The following is a 16738-nucleotide window of genomic DNA, read 5'->3' as shown; positions in this document are numbered from 1 at the left end:
TCATACGGCTCCTTCTCATCTTTCAGGTCCCATCCAGGGGCCCTGTCATTGTGAAGCCCCTCCCAGGGGCTCCCTCCGCTGGGTGGCTGGGCCTCCAAATGAGTCCCTGTAATGTGTGGTCTGCACCCGCCCACCTCACCTGGGAGCCGTGCGCCTGCGGGATGAGTGCATGTGTGTCTGTCCTAGCAGGAGGGTGGAGGTGCCAGCTGCAGCCTTCTTACCAGTATCCAGAGCCCCTGCACGGCTTGGAGTGAGATACCTCCAGGCTCCTTCATCAGCCCCTGAGGCTGCCACGGGGGCCCCACCATTTGTTCCCTGGCGGCTCCCATGGGATGAGAGCAGGGACCAGCTCTGATGGCACGTGGGCCAGCGCTCATGTGTGACTGATGAGAAAACGGAGGCCCAGATGATTCAGCCCTAAATGGGAGCCTTGGCCGCTATGTCTTCTGGGCAAACAGGCTGGAAATAAAAGCACCACAGTGAATGGCTCAGCCTGCCTCGGCTCCACCAGCCAATTCTGTCCTGGGGAAGATGCCAACTCAGGGTCAGGAATGTTTCGGACACACCCTAGGCCAGGAGGGACTGAAGAGGCACCAGGCCACTGGAAGAGGCTGAAGAGGCACCAGGCCCCAAACATACAGTGGGGGCCTGGGAGGGCCTCCCACCCTCTGCTCCCCACGGTGGATCCACCTGGCTCTGCGGGGAGTGGGTCTGCAGGAGGCAGAGCCTGGGATGGTGCCTGGTCAACTGCATGTCCAACCCAAGGGAGGTGGACAGCCCCCAGGTGAGGTAGACAGGTATAGACAGCCCCCGGGAAAGGTGGACAAGTGTAGCTGGCCTCCAGGTGAGGTGGCCAGGTGTAGACAGACCCAGGTAAGGTAGATAAGTATACACAGCCCCTGGGTGAGGTGCACAGGTATAGACAGCACCAGATGAAGGGGGCAGGTGTTTACAGAACTCCAGGTGGGGTGGACAGGTGTAGGCAAACCCCAGATAAGGTGAACAGGTGTAGAAGCCCACAGGTGATGTGACCACTTCCTCCCTTTCTTTCCTTCTCTCATCCCGTGTCTATGGACACCACCCACCAGGTGAACCAGGTGCTCACACTATTTAGGAAAATCAGTTCGAACAGGTGAGTTCTGGAACTTCTGGCGGCAGGACTTACATCACAGGGCACCAGTGGGGGCTAGGACCTGATGCAAAGCCAGTCTTGAACCCAGGGAGTAGCGGATAGTCCCTATAGGGCCCCTCTTCCCATAGAGCAGATGGGGGCTTCCCAGGTGTGACCCTGGGGCCAGGCAGCCGGACGCAGGAGGGACCAGTTCCCACGCACTGCTTTGTAGGAGGAAATGTTTCGTTGCTCCTTTGTGCAAACCTTCCAAGACTTCCTCCTGGCTCCCTAGGCTACATCCCACCGGACCCTGGGCACTTGGCCCCCCACTGCTCTGTGAGCCAGGTGGGCTCACACCCACCCACACACACACACACACACACACACAGCCCAGCCCTGATCACTTGGGCTTTAGCTCCGGGAGCAGACCTCAGGCCTTGCCACCTTCTTCCTCTATCATGGCACTATTCATCGATTCTCTTTCTTTCTTCCTTCCTTCCTTCCTTCCTTCCTTCCTTCCTTCCTTCTTTCTTTCTTTCTTCCTTTCTTTCTTTCTTTCTTTCTTTCTTTCTTTCTTCCTCCCTCCCTCCCTCCCTCCATTTCTTTCTTTCTTTCTTTCTTTCTTTCTTTCTTTCTTTCTTTCTTTCTTTCTTTCTTTCTTTTTCTTTCTTCCTTTCCTTCCTCCCTCCTTCCCTCCCTCCCTCCCTCCTTCCCTCCCTCCCTCCCTCCCTCCCTCCCTCTCTCTTTCTTTCTTTCTTTCTTTCTTTCTTTCTTTCTTTCTTTCTTTCTTTCTTTCTTTCTTCTTTCCTTCCTCCCTCCCTCCTTCCCTCCCTCTCTCTCTCTCTCTCTCTCTCTCTCTCTCTCTCTTTCTTTCTTTCTTTCTTAAAATAAAATTTACTTCCCATAAAGTTCACCCACTTAAAATGTACAATTCAACAGTTTTTAGTGTACTTACAGAGTTTCGCAACCATCCCCACAACCTAATTCTAGAACATTTCTATCACCCCCAAAGGAGATCCCGTCCACATGAGCAGTCACTCTCCATTCCCCCTCCCCCAGCGCCTGGCAACCACTAATCCGCCTTCTGTCCCCACGGGTCTGTCCGTTCATATGGATGGAATCAAGCGTCATGTGGGCTTTGGGGACTCGCTTCGTTCACTCAGCATGATGTTTTCAAGGTTCATTCCAGAGGCACTCTCCCCGGCTTATCAAACTTGGTGGAGAAAACCAGCCGTGTTTCTGCTGAGGACAAGGCAGGGCCTTAAAGTCCCTGATGTGAAAAAGACCAATAACAACAACAACAGCATCCTATACAATAAAAGGCTAATATGCAAATTGTCCCCTTGACCAGGGGTTCAACAGGGAGTTCGACCAGGGGGCGGGGCCGGCTGGCCAACCGCCCGCGGCCCCTCCCCCTGGCCAGCCCGGCCCGATCAGCCCCAATCGAAGCAGGCTGGCCGGACCCCACCTATGCACGAATTTGTGCACTGGGCCTCTAGTCTATATATATAAAAACCTAAGCCACTTTTCGACCGTTCAACCAGTAGTTATGATGCACACTGACCACCAGGGGGCAGAAACTCAATGTATAGGCATGGAAACATGGAAGTGGGGAGGGAGGACGGCGAGAAGAGATTAACCAAAGATCTTATATGCATACTACAGGCCTGGCACACGGATTCGTGCACCGGTGGGGTCCCTTGGCTTGGCCTGTGGGGATAGGGCCGAAACTGGCTCTCCGACATCCCGCGAGGGGTCCCAGATTGTGAGAGGGAGCAGGCCAGGCCGAGGGGCCTCTAGTCAATAATAGTAACAGTTGACCTTTACAGAGCGAACACCATGCGCTGGGTAGGAATTGTGTGGTGTTTTGTTTTTTCTCATAACCACCTTGAGAAGGACAACTGTTGTCCCCAGTCCTCTGGACACTCACAGGGTACCCAGTGACAGAGCTGTGATCTCCCCCCTCCCCTCCCTTGCCCACAACCCCCAGCAACGAGCTTCCCTTCTGCCCCTGGCTTTGCACTGTCAGCCCGGAAGGCTGTTCCCAGCAGCCTTTGCATGGCCGGTTCCTTCCTAGTCGGGGGATGGCTGGCAGCCCCCCTGCATCTGGAATGGGGAAGCATTGCCCAAAATGGCAGCCTTGGGACTGGTAACCAGGCAAAGATTTTGGCCCCAACGTAAATGTTCTTACCCCCCACCCCCAAATAAAATAGATAAATAAGGCACTGTTATTCGGTCTGATGTACTAATCTTCAAAATGTTTTTAAATCCCCTGTTGGTATCGGTGCACAAACTAATCTTTGCATTTCATGTTGCAATATAAGTCATCCACTGACTGTCTATTAAGCCAGATAGTATAACTGAGGTCCCAATTTAGATCTATGATCCGTCTATCCAGAGTCAAGTCTCTAAGAAAAAAAAAAAAAAACCTCTTCTTTACCATGAATAAGCCACAAATGATCTATTTTATAATATGAAGATTAATTTACTGCTCTAAAATTTTTATCAGTAAAAAACCCAAGTGCTATTAAAATTGTGGGGGAAGAAGCTGGCTTCTGTCGTGAGCTGAAGTGTGTCCCCCCTCCCCAGATGTAAGTCCAAGTCTTAATCCCCGCCCGGAACCTGTGAATGTGGCCTTTGTTGGAAATAGGGTCTTCAGTCCCCAGGGCTCGTGGCTCACATGGATGCCTCACTGTCAGATGAGATGCGGGGAGGCGTGAGATGCGGGGCATGGGGGCGGGGGGGGGGGGCGGGTCGGGGATGAAAAAGAATCACAGGAAAGAGCTCAGAATGAAACCCCTCAAATACCTTCTCCCCAGTGTGTCTTCCTCCAGCCACTGGATCGCAGGCATTTAGAAAGCACAGCACATAAAGGTTCTTGTCTCGCTATTCGAGGGACACAAGTCATTTTGCATAAAATACCTTCAAACATCTTTAAGAAATACTCTGCTTCGTAACTGCAGAATAGTTGCAAAGTGCTTTTGCTCAGCCACTGCCCTGGGCCCCCTTGGAACGCCACATATCTGCCCCCCACCCTGACGCCAATGCACGGACGCGTTCCTCGCAGCCTCGTGTCCCCGTGCCCCCGGAGGCAGCTCTGGGAGGCTCTGCGGATGCTGCTGTGTGACTGCATGAATGGCTGGCCCGCGGCCAGGTCAGCTCTGGACCCAGAGGCCACCGGCTTCTAACTCTTCGGGGGGAAATGTGTGGTGCTGACAGGAAAATATGTGTTTGGTTTGTAAGTGAAGCTAAGTCCCTGTGGAAGGGATTGAAGAGACAGTGAGATGGAAACCCGTGTGGTCACGATGTTGGCAACGCTCCCGACTTGGCTTTGCTCGGCAACAGGGCGGGCGCGGTCCTCGGGGGGCCCTGTAGAGAGCTGATGGACGTGACCTGCGACCCTCTCGCCTTCTGAAATCATCAAGCATCTGCTGAATGAGCTGTTTGGGAGAGGGTCCTGGGCCAAGGTCGTGGAGGGAGCGGGGTGTGGAGTGGGGGGTGGACAAGGCCCTTTGCATCAGAAACACACATGAGTCATTTTTAATCAATCAAAAAGAGGGAGAGAGACCAAATGCAGTTAATGAATGCTTGAACACCATGCTGTGATGAAACACTTTCAGGAGTGGGGCTGGGCCGCTGTGAAGCCTTGAAGACGCCTGAAACGTCCATCAGGAGAATGGCCCAGTAAATACGGCAACCTCTGCGCGGTAAGATAGCAGGCAACTGACAAGAGAGGCAAAGGAGCCATATATGCCCACATGAAACATACATGATAGATTGTTATATGATAGATGGTTATACGAAGCTGTTGCAAAAATAGTCAGTATTAGTCCCCTTTGGCTGCTGTAACAAATTACCACCTACCTGGTGGCTCAAAACAACACAAATTTATTCTCTTGCAGTTCTGGAAGCCAGAAATCGGACACCAGTGTTACTGGGCTAAAGTCAAGGTGTCCGCAGGGTTGGTTCCTTCTGGAGGCTTCCAGGGAGAGTCCGTGTCCTTGCCTCCGTGTCGGAGGCTGCCTGAGTTCCTTGGCCCGTGGCCCTGTCCTTCCTGCATCCCTCCAGCCTCTTGCTTCCCTCGTCACATCGACGACTTCTGTGTGAAACTGCCCTCTGCTTCCCCTTCAGAAGGACACTTGGGATTACACTTAGGACCCACCTGCAAATACAGGATAACCTCCCCATCATCTCAAGATCCTTAATGTAATCGTGTCTGCAAAGCTCCTTTTCCCATAAACATAACACTGAAAGGTCGGTCTGATCTCTGAGGCAGCGACTAAGTGACCAGCGGCCACGGTGTACATGCAGCTTGGAGACGCTGGACAAGGGGCTGATTCACGTCCCAGGAGGACAGCGCAGGAGGACGCGGGATTTTATCACGCTACTCAGGAGGGTATGCATTTGAAAACTTAATGTTTATTTTTTTGAATTTTCCATTTAATATTTTCAGACCACGCCCGACGAGGGTAAAGTGAATCCTTGGAAAGCAAAACCGCAGGCGCGGAGAGAACTACTGTCCAGGGAGACTCCCGGCGGGGAGAGGGCAGCATCCTCGAGGAGTCTTATTTTGCCCAAATGTTAAAAGTGAGAGGAATAAACATCACATGATCTCACTCATTTAAGGAATATAATGAACAACATAAACTGATGAACGAAAACAGATCCAGAGACAGAGAAGCATTGATCAGACTGTCAAACCTCAGAGGGAAGGTAGGGGAGGGTGGGGGTAAGAGGGAGAGATCAACCAAAGGACTTGTGTGCATGCATATAAGCCTAACCAATGGACACAGACAACAGAGGGGTGAGGGCATGAGTGGGGCGGGGGTGTTGGGAGGGTAATAGGGGGGGATAAGGACACATATGTAATACCTTAATCAATAAAGAAATTATAGTGTGGGGGAAAAAAGTGAGAGGAAAACTAAAGGACTCTTTCCCAGGGGGTTCCCACCAGAACCTTGCAGTTCAGCGCTGGGAGGCGGAAGAGAGCCACAAAGGGAGAGGAAAGAGGAAGGCCGGCCTGGGTCCCTCGTGGTGGGGGTGGGCTGGACACGGGCATTTGCACACAAACCAAACCCAATCCGGGCCCCAGCAAGGGCGCCCAGCCTGTTCCAGGTCCACAGTGGCTGTGCTGTGCTCATGGTGCAGGCAAATGCTCTAAACTGACCAGGGTCAGAGGTTCCCTGAACTAATCCTCGCACACCGGGGTCTCTGCGATCACCAACAAGGGATTCCGGAGCTGCCTGCAGCCCAATCAGTTCCAATTAGCGGAGAGGCAGGAATGTGGGCTGGAGCCGGGGAAGTTTCTCTGCCTGAGCCGCCCAGGAATGGGGAGCGAGCCACCGGGAGGAAGAGAGGGGTCCCGGGCCTCGTGGTCCGTGGGGGCTGCCAGGTGGTTTAGCAACACCATCCTCTCTAGCTGATCCCATCACTCACAAGCTATGTTTCAGAAGGCCAGACGGAGAAAGGCGAGCAAGCACTGCGCCATTTCACTTCGATGAGGTCCCTAGAACGGGCAACTCCCTAGCGACAGAAAGCAGAATAGAGGTTACCATGGGCTGGGGGAGGGGGAGGTGTTTAAAGAGCAGGGCGTTTATGTTGAGGAAGATGAGAAATGTGGGTGTGGATGGCGGTGGTGGTTACACAACAGTGTGAATGCATCTAATGCCACCTATCGTACACTCAGAAATGGCAAAAACGGTAAATAGTATGCAGAGTCTACCATCCTGCATTCTTTAATGGAAAAGAAAACAAACAGCAAACTGAGCGCTTGGACAGAGAAGCAGCTTCCTTGGAAGTGGCTGTCACTGTCCCTGTCTGTAGCCGGCGCGTACCTTATCCTGGTCCCCTGGCCGTGGCAGGTGCTCGGAGGTGTCTGAACCTGACTTTACGGGAGGTGGCCTGGTCCAGATCCAGATCCAGATCGTTCCTTCCACCGTGTTCTGATGGGGGCCCGGCCCAGCTCTAACTGGCCATGACAGGCATTCTCCATGCAGGGTCCTTTCTTCCCCAAATCATCCTGGGCACCTGCTCGTCTGTAGAGGCCACAGCTCCTGCCTGGAAGGGAGGCCGCCTGGGGGGAGTTTGAAATGCACTTTTTGTCCAAACTCACTAGACAATCTTAGGCCAGAGGAAACCCCCAACCATGCAGTGAGGGGTCAATCTAGGAGGCAGGAGTGGTCCCTGGAATCAAACCATGGCACCTCTTGTCCCAGGGAAGCCCCTCCTTGTCTTTGATGGGACCCCAGGGCCCCTGCGGCACAGCTTTAACCAACAGAAACGCACCCTCCCCGTTCTGGAGGCTGGGGGCTGAAGGCAAGGTGTCAGCAGGGTCACGCTCCCTCTGGAGGCTCCAGGGGAGGGCCCTTCTTGCCTCTTCCAGCTGCTGGGGGCTCCCAGCATTTCTTGACTGATGGCCACATCACCATCACCCCATCTCTGCCTCTATCTTCACACGGCCTCCTCCTCTTCTCGGTCTCAAATCTCCCTCTGCCTTTCTCTTACAAGGACACTTGTCATTGGATTTAGGGCCCACCTGGGTAACTCAGGATGAGCTCATCTCAAGATCCTTCACCTAATTACATCTGCAAAGACCCTTTTTCCAAATAAGGTCACGTCACAGTGCCGGGGGTCCAAGTTCCACGTGATGTAACTTGCGGGGGCGGGGGGAGCGGGAGGCACCAGTCACTCCACTATAGCCTTTAAGCACATTCTCTTTGAAGACCCGGCTGAGCTTTATCAGTTCTCTGGGCAAATCTCATTCTCTTTATCTGTGGTCCAGATTGTGCCCCAGACAGACCCAGCCTTCTCATGATGCGGAATTCTCCTGGAAGACCAACAACCTCAGGACCGCAGCCTCCACCACAGGTAACCAACGCTCCAATGTTCCACGTGACGTCGCTGGGCAATCGGGACGAGGCCAGGCGACCGTCCGGAGTGCAGAGCCGAGCAGTTCCAGGAGAGCTGGGACGCACACCTGCCCTGGATGATGCTGGTGCAGCACCGCAATGTGAAACAGAGTGTGTGACGCCATTAGACGCTCTGACACTCTAGCCCAGTGGTCGGCAAACTCATCAGTCAACAGAGCCCAATATCAACAGTACAACGGGAGAAACCAAGATGGCGGCATAGGTTAAACACCTAACCTGCAGCCGGGCACAACAATTTCAAAAATACAACTAGAGGTCAGAACGGACATCGTCCAGAACCACAGGAAAGTTGGTGGACTGAAATGCCCACAGCTGGGGGGAAGGAGAAGGCCACGGGGACAGTCGGGGAAGCCGTAAAAGCCTGAGGTATGGAGAAACGGGCGGAGACACGAGCACACGCGCCTGCGGGGAGGATGGAACCGGAGAGGAGGGGGCGGCTGATGACCTGGCCGGAGTTCACTGGCAGGAAGGAGATAAAGGCTCCGGAGTGCGCTGAGCGCCGGCTCCGATTGCACTGAACCCCATTCCGGGCGAAACCCTGGGAAACTCACTCACTTTCGCAACTCCTCCGCCCCCGCAGGCCTCCCGGCCCGGGACGCTGGGGACGCCGCCGCAGCGGCGGCGCCCGGAGCCCGGCGGCCTCCCAGCACCCGTTCCCGCCGCGCAGCCCCCGCGCGCCTGGCGCCCTCTCCGTGCACCTCCCAGCGGCGCTAGACTTCAGTAGAGTTGACTGAATTCAAGGGATTAAGAAGTATAAATTGGGGGGACGCCGCGGCGGCGACGTCCGGAACGCGGCGATGGCGGTGCCTGGAGCCCGGCGGCCTCCCAGCACCCGTCCCCGCCGCGCAGCCCCCCGCGCGCCTGGCGCCCTCTCCGTGCACCTCCCGGCGGCGCTAGACTTCAGTAGAGTTGACTGAATTCAAGGGATTAAGAAGTATAAATTGGGGGGACGCCGCGGCGGCGACGTCCGGAACGCGGCGATGGCGGTGCCTGGAGCTCGGCGGCCGCCCAGCGCCCGTCCCAGCCGCGCGGCCCTCGCGCGCCTGGTTCCGCGGGACGCACGCACCGCGCACCGGACGGAGGCCCGGGTGCCCTTTCCGTGCACCTCCCGGCGGCGCTAGACTTCAGTAGAGTTGACTGAAATGAAGGGATTAAGAAGTACAAATTGAGAAGTTTGAAAAAGATGGCGGCGGAGGTTAAAGGCTGTTCTGTTGCCTCGCACCCAGCGAAATCGGAGGGGATGCGGTGTGGAGGTGCGTGGGTCTGGCTGGTGGCGGAGGAAAGGGGCTTTTGTTCCAAACCTAAGGGAGATTAGCTCTCCATCACCCTGAAACCCATCTTCTGGCGAACCCCGGGAGACCCAGATGCCTGCGGGGAGAGGCGGGACTTTTGCGGAGGTGCACCCAGCAATCAGTGTTTGCTGCGCTGGAGTGCGGAACGAGGGGACTTAGATACGTGGAAGGCAGAAGGACCAGACTCACAGGCATTGCGGCTCGCCGCACCATGGCCTGTTGGCGCCCTGAGACCCCGCCCCGCCCTGGGACCCGCCCCGCACGTTTTGAAGACCCGCCCTGCAAGTCTTCAGGCACACCTGCGCCCCAAGCGATGGCTTATGCATGTGGGTGGCCTGCCCTCTGGCAGCGGACCAGATGATCTGCTGTTCTAGTCGGACTGCTCCAGGGCCACTCAGACAGGAGGAAGAAACTACAGTTTTTGCTGTAATCCTTGCTGAGTGCCTAAGGCAGTAGCTGATCTACACCCCATTGGAGACCCAGAAACGAGGGCATCTAGTGGTCTGTGGGAGATGACACCAGATTTCAACCACGTGCATAAGGGACACATTCAACGGGAATATTCAGTGAGCGCCAAAGCTTTGCTGCACCAAGACCCGGCCCATAAACGTGTCTCCTGCACAGCAACTCTTCCTTTATAGACAAAGAGAGCCCCCCCAGTGACACCAACAACAATCAAGACTTAACTATACAAAGGAGGACCAAGATGGAGGCATAGGGCGGAAGCCTGATTGTTGCCTACCACAACAACTTTGAGACTACGACAAGAGAGCAGAGCAGACACCATCCAAGACCACCATAGGGCTGGCTGAGTAGATGCTCTACAACTAGAATAAAAGGGGTATGTGGGATGATGCTGATGCCGGTGACCCAAAGACCACACTTTAAGAACTACGGCTCAGGCGACACAAAAGAACTATGGCTCAGGCGATACAACAGCGGCCTGGAACGTGCTCGGCGCAGTTCCCCCGGCGGTCTCCGGCTGAGGGGACGGCTCCACTGGCAGCCAAGCACGGACAGACGAGCCCCTATGAGACATGGGGTGGGAGACTCCGCGCTTGCTGACCTCTGAGTCCGTCAAGAATCTCAACGCCCCAGAAGCGGCCAGGTGCACATGCTCGGCGACCGGCCACCGATGCAGACCCAAGGGCCGACGCAGCGACGCCAGACTGGCCCACCGCCATGCACCGGGTGCACCGGAGCTTCGCCGAGCCGCCGCCCGACGAGTTCTGCAGCAGCCATACTGGAGCTCTGGAAGGATGGCCAGGGGAATTGCTGAGGGGGGATTGACCGGCAGGAATTGGGATCGGGAAGATGGGGCCCCGCTGAGACCCGGGTGCGGGCGGGGTTGCGCGCCTCTGGGCTCGGGTGTGGTCACACGCCCCTGGGTATAAGTGAGGTCTCAAGTCCCTGGGTCTAGGTGAGGCCACATGCCCCTGGGTCCAGGTGAGGCCGGACTCCGGGTCCGGGTGAGGCCAAGTGCCCCTGGACCCGGATGACGCTGGATCCCGTGCCCGGGCGAGGCCAAGCGCCCCTGAGTCTGGGAGAGCCCACACACCCCTGGGTCCAGGCGAGACCAGGTGTCCCTGGATCTGGGTGAGGCCGCGTGCATCTAGGCCCGGGTGAGCCCAAGTGGCCCTGGGTCTGGGAGAGGCCAAGCGTCCCTGGGTCCGGGCGAGACCATGTGTCCCTGGATCCGGATGAGGCCTCGTGCACCTAGGCCCGGGTGAGCCCAAGTGGCCCTGGGTCTGGGAGAGGCCAAGCTTCCCTGGGTCCGGGCGAGACCATGCGTCCCTGGATCCGGGTGAGGCCTCGTGCACCTAGGCCCGGGTGAGCCCAAGTGGCCCTGGGTCTGGGAGAGGCCAAGCGTCCCTGGGTCCGGGTGAGACCATGCGTCCCTGGATCCGGATGAGGCCTCGTGCACCTAGGCCCGGGTGAGCCCAAGTGGCCCTGGGTCTGGGAGAGGACAAGCGTCCCTGGGTCCGGGTGAGACCATGTGTCCCTGGATCTGGGTGAGGCCTCGTGCACCTAGGCCCGGGTGAGCCCAAGTGGCCCTGGGTCTGGGAGAGGCCAAGCGTCCCTGGGTCCGGGTGAGACCATGAGTCCCTGGATCCGGGTGAGGCCTCGTGCACCTAGGCCCGGGTGAGCCCAAGTGGCCCTGGGTCTGGGAGAGGCCAAGCATCCCTGGGACCGGGTGAGACCATGTGTCCCAGGATCCGGGTGAGGCCTCGTGCACCTAGGCCCGGGTGAGCCTAAGTGGCCCTGGGTCTGGGAGAGGCCAAGCATCCCTGGGTCCGGGTGAGACCATGTGTCCCTGGATCCGGGTGAGGCCTCGTGCACCTAGGCCCGGGTGAGCCCAAGTGGCCCTGGGTCTGGGAGAGGCCAAGCATCCCTGGGTCCGGGAGAGACCATATGTCCCTGGATCCGGGTGAGGCCTCGTGCACCTAGGCCCGGGTGAGCCCAAGTGGCCCTGGGTCTGGGAGAGGCCAAGCATCCCTGGGTCCGGGTGAGACCATGTGTCCCAGGATCCGGGTGAGGCCTCGTGCACCTAGGCCCGGGTGAGCCCAAGTGGCCCTGGGTCTGGGAGAGGCCAAGCGTCCCTGGGTCCGGGTGAGACCATGCGTCCCTGGATCCGGATGAGGCCTCGTGCACCTAGGCCCGGGTGAGCCCAAGTGGCCCTGGGTCTGGGAGAGGCCAAACGTCCCTGGGTCCGGGTGAGACCATGTGTCCCTGGATCCGGATGAGGCCTCGTGCACCTAGGCCCGGGTGAGCCTAAGTGGCCCTGGGTCTGGGAGAGGCCAAGCATCCCTGGGTCCGGGTGAGACCATGTGTCCCTGGATCCGGGTGAGGCCTCATGCACCTAGGCCCGGGTGAGCCCAAGTGGCCCTGGGTCTGGGAGAGGCCAAGCATCCCTGGGTCCGGGAGAGACCATATGTCCCTGGATCCGGGTGAGGCCTCGTGCACCTAGGCCCGGGTGAGCCCAAGTGGCCCTGGGTCTGGGAGAGGCCAAGCATCCCTGGGTCCGGGTGAGACCATGTGTCCCAGGATCCGGGTGAGGCCTCGTGCACCTAGGCCCGGGTGAGCCCAAGTGGCCCTGGGTCTGGGAGAGGCCAAGCGTCCCTGGGTCCGGGTGAGACCATGCGTCCCTGGATCCGGATGAGGCCTCGTGCACCTAGGCCCGGGTGAGCCCAAGTGGCCCTGGGTCTGGGAGAGGCCAAACGTCCCTGGGTCCGGGTGAGACCATGTGTCCCTGGATCCGGATGAGGCCTCGTGCACCTAGGCCTGGGTGAGGCCACGTGCCCCTGGGTCTGGGAGAGGCTAAGCGTCCTTGGGTCCGGGTGAGACCATGTGTCCCTGGATCTGGGTGAGGCCTCGTGCACCTAGGCCCGGGTGAGCCCAAGTGGCCCTGGGTCTGGGAGTGGCCAAACGTTCCTGGGTCTGGGTGAGACCATGTGTCCCTGGATCCGGGTGAGGCCTCGTGCACCTAGGCCCGGGTGAGCCCAAGTGGCCCTGGGTCGGGGAGTGGCCAAGCGTCCCTGGGTCCGGGTGAGACCATGCGTCCCTGGATCCGGATGAGGCCTCGTGCACCTAGGCCCGGGTGAGCCCAAGTGGCCCTGGGTCTGGGAGAGGCCAAGCATCCCTGGGTCCGGGTGAGACCATGTGTCCCTGGATCCGGATGAGGCCTCGTGCACCTAGGCCCAGGTGAGGCCATGTGCCCCTGGGTCTGGGAGAGGCTAAGCGTCCCGGGGTCCGGGTGAGACCATGTGTCCCTGGATCTGGGTGAGGCCTCGTGCACCTAGGCCCGGGTGAGCCCAAGTGGCCCTGGGTCTGGGAGTGGCCAAGCGTTCCTGGGTCTGGGTGAGACCATGTGTCCCTGGATCCGGGTGAGGCCTCGTGAACCTAGGCCCGGGTGAGCCCAAGTGGCCCTGGGGCTGGGAGAGGCCAAGCGTCCCTGGGTCCGGGTGAGACCATGCGTCCCTGGATCCGGATGAGGCCTCGTGCACCTAGGCCCGGGTGAGCCCAAGTGGCCCTGGGTCTGGGAGAGGCCAAGCGTCCCTGGGTCCGGGAGAGACCATGTGTCCCTGGATCCAGGTGAGGCCTTGTGCAACTAAGCCCGGGTGAGGCCATGTGCCCCTGGGTCTGGGAGAGGCCAAGCGTCCCTGGGTACGGGTGAAGCTAGATCCTGGGTCCGGGTGAGGCCATGCGCCCCTGGATCCATCCGGGTGAGGCTGGGTCCCAGGCCCAGGTGAGACCACGCGCCCCTTGGGTATGGGTGAGGCCACGTTCCCCTTAGTCTGGGTGACGCCGTGCCCCTGGGTTCGGCCGAGACCAAACCAGAGGGAGTCAGACCTCCGTTACCACCATTTGTCCACCATCCAGAGCTGAGGGGTCAGTGCTGACATGTACACATAAGGAACTACTGGACATCGAAATTGGGTCTCAAAAGAACTGTTGGTCCAGGGGGAAGCTCGCTACAGATTGATTCATTTGCCTGTCAGCATAAATATTGTTGCTCGTCTCACATTCAGTTCTTATTAGTATATATCTAGTGACATATGATCTCGTTCATCTAGAGGAAATGATGAACAACATAGACTGAGGAACAAGAACAGAACCAGAAGCAAGGAGGCATCGATCGGACTATCGGGCCTCAGAGGGAGGAGAGGGGAGGGGAGGGGGGGGGTGGGGGGAGGGGGAGAGTTCAACCAAAGGACCTGTATGCATGCATATAAGCCTATCCAACGGTTAAGTTCAACAGGGGATTGGGGCATGCGTGGGGAGAGGGGTGGGATGGGAATGGGGGGATGAGGACAAATATGTGACACCTTAATCAATAAAGAAATTAAAAAAAAAAAAAAAAAAAAACAGTACAACGACTGAAATTTCTTTTGAGAGCCAAATTTTTTAAACTTGAACTTCTTCTAACGCCACTTCTTCAAAATAGACTCGCCCAGGCCGTGGTATTTTGTGGAAGAGCCACACTCAAGGGGCCAAAGAGCCGCATGTGGCTCGCGAGCCGCAGTTTGCCGACCACTGCTCTAGGATACTTGACTCAAAAAGATGCCCACAGCCTGGCCGGCGTGACTCAGTTGGTTGGAGCGTGGACCCGTACACCAAAAGGTGGCAGGTTTGATTCCCGGTCAGGGCATATACCCCGGCTACCAGTTTGATCCTCAGTCAGGGGGAGTGTGGGGGGCAACCAATCGATGTGTCTCTCTCACATAGATGATTCTCTCTCTCTCTCTCTCTCTCTCTCTCTCTCTCTCTCCTTCCACTCTCTCTCCCTTCCTCTCTCTAAAAATCAATAAAATAATAAGATTTGGGTAAAAAAGATGCCCACAATACTGCAGATGAAAGGGAGTCAGGTTATAAATGTACAATTCCACTCCACTTTGTCTGAAATTCTATTAGAATTATATGCTCCAGAATGCAAATCATGCCAGTCTCTCACTGATAACCATTCTGGATGATTTGTAACTCTCCTGTGACTACTTGTCAATGAAGTGCGCCAAGATATGATAAATGCTAAAGCACTAATTTAATCTGGGAGTGATGATGCTTTATTTTTTTAAGTATGCAAAGACATGAACAATTTCACCTGAATTGATGGTGATGGACAGAATTGACCAGAGAGCTGGGACACAGGGAAGCTGGTGAGCCGGGGGGAATTGCTGCCCCCTACAGGCCTTCGGAAGAATCTCCAGCACCAGGACCAGAAGATGGAAGATGGATCCATTCAAGCCAGACAGCCCCGCTGGCCAGGGTGACTCAATGGTTGAGCATTGACCCATGAACCAGGAGGTCAGGGCACATGCCCGGATTGTGGGCTCCATCCCCAGTGGGGGGCGTGCAGGAGGCAGCCAATCAATGATTCATTCTCAGAACTGTGAATGGGGCAGTATCCCAGCCCGCCCTCGAAGTACTCGGTGGTGGGGACACAGGTACTAAATGAGCATGTTGAACCACTCAAACCTGTGACCTCTGCAATCCAGATAGATTGATGTTTCTATCTCTCTCCCCCTCTCCCTTCCTCTCTGAAATCAATAAAAAAATATACCGTATTTTCCGGCGTATAAGACGACTTTTTAACCCAGGAAAATCTTCTCAAAAGTCGGGGGTCTTATACGCCGGAAAATACGGTATATATTTTTAAAAAGCCAGACAGAAGGGCTGAGTAAGACTCCTCTGTGAAGTGCCTGGATTTCTTCAAGCCGCCTTCCTCATCTCCTCCTGGAAGGCGTGGCCAGCAGTGGTCCCTCAGCGATGCTTCCCTCCCCGCCCTCGGCCACAGGCAGGGCGCCATCCACACTGGGCCCCTTATTCACCTCTCGGCTGACCCGAGTGCCACCTCCCACGCCGGGACAGTCACACAGGCAAAGGTGAAAAGGCAATAATAGACCCACTAGGATGCTGTGCTCACCATCCGAGTTAAGGAATCGGCTGCTCCCTGGAGGAAACTTCCTTGCTGACAGTAACCCTAAGTTTGAGTTGTGACAATTGTCCTTTTTTTTCCTCTTTTTTTTTGTCAGTCCCACCACCTGTCTGTGGAGCCCTCCCAGCCTTCTTACGATTTTGAGAAACCTGAGAATCATTCACAGAGAGCCCGGCCCACAGTCTCCCAGCTCCGAGGTCGCCGTTGAGTTTTCGGACTCCGCTAACGTGGGTGCCTGCTATGTTTCTCTGCAAGTTTGAAAAGCTTTCATCCTTCCTGTTGTGGAACGTGCGCTGACTTGTCCGGTGGGACAGGCAGCTTCTAACACAGCCCCCGGCGTTCCACGTCCTGGTCCTCGCGGCCCTGTGTTACCCCCTCTCCTCCGTCCTTTTCTTCTAAGCGACGGCATACGGCCCCCTCGAGAGGTGTCCCTTTCGGGTCCTAAAGATGATCCCTCCATCTTGCCACCCGACTCCGGCTCCTGCTGACGTTGATTACACACGCTTCAATGCTGGAGATATTGGGGGGGGGGGGGGGGGGGGGCCCGCAAGGTGACCTCCAGCAAGGGACATCATTGGCAGCAGCCAGCCAGGGCAGCGGCCCTCCGGGGAACAGCCTCCGTGAGAAACCGAGTCCCACCGAGAGGGGAGGGGAGCCAGGAAGACAAGGCCCCAGCTGAGCTGCACCCAGATTCCTGCCTCGGAGGATCTGTAATAAATGCGTGTTGTTTGGATCTGCTGTGGTGGGTAATTTGTTACACAGTAATACGTGGCTAATATACCTCCGTGTGGGTCTTGTCTTTATTTCCTGGCCTGCGCCCTCAGGGGGCCCTCTGCAATCTGGTCTTATTTCATTTACACTTTCCGCTTGTTTCCTCTGTCCACAAGTCCCACTGGTAGGATACGGAACCACCTGGATAGAATCTTAATTAAAAAAAAAAAATCTCTCTTCTATTTTCCATTTCTGTTTTTTT

The sequence above is a fragment of the Eptesicus fuscus genome, chromosome 6, assembly GCF_027574615.1.
Source record: "Eptesicus fuscus isolate TK198812 chromosome 6, DD_ASM_mEF_20220401, whole genome shotgun sequence".
NCBI lineage: Eukaryota > Metazoa > Chordata > Mammalia > Chiroptera > Vespertilionidae > Eptesicus > Eptesicus fuscus.
This window is presented reverse-complemented; position numbering follows the sequence as displayed.